The sequence below is a fragment of the Microtus ochrogaster genome, unplaced genomic scaffold, assembly GCF_000317375.1.
Source record: "Microtus ochrogaster isolate Prairie Vole_2 unplaced genomic scaffold, MicOch1.0 UNK10, whole genome shotgun sequence".
Lineage (NCBI taxonomy): Eukaryota > Metazoa > Chordata > Mammalia > Rodentia > Cricetidae > Microtus > Microtus ochrogaster.
In genome coordinates this window covers 516,493-516,900 of record NW_004949108.1, presented here as the reverse complement: position 1 = coordinate 516,900, position 408 = coordinate 516,493, and positions in this window count along the sequence as shown.

Below are 408 nucleotides of genomic sequence, written 5' to 3'. Positions count from 1 at the left end.
GAGAGAGAGAGAGAGAGAGAGAGAGAGAGAGAGAGCGTCCTGTTTACCTATCAGCAACTCCACCTTGATTGAAAGACTAGAGTAAACTATAGAGCAGCAGCCTTGGGTACACACGGCCTTAGGTGTGGTGTGCCGAACTCCCCTTTACATCCTTCCTGTGGCACAGCTTTGGCCTGGGATGAGAAGGGCATTCAAATCCACAGCCCCGCTTGGCATATCCCATGCTGCATGCTGACATAGCATGGCAATCGAATGAATCCTCCTGCTCAGAGCCACTGGGATCCAGGTTGAATAGCAGTAACTCTTGGGAAATCTGAATCCAGTGCCACTGCCCTTACTCATGACCAAAGTCACTCGATGAACTCTTCCAAAGACAGTTTTTCTCACTGAGACTGGATCTCCTACCTG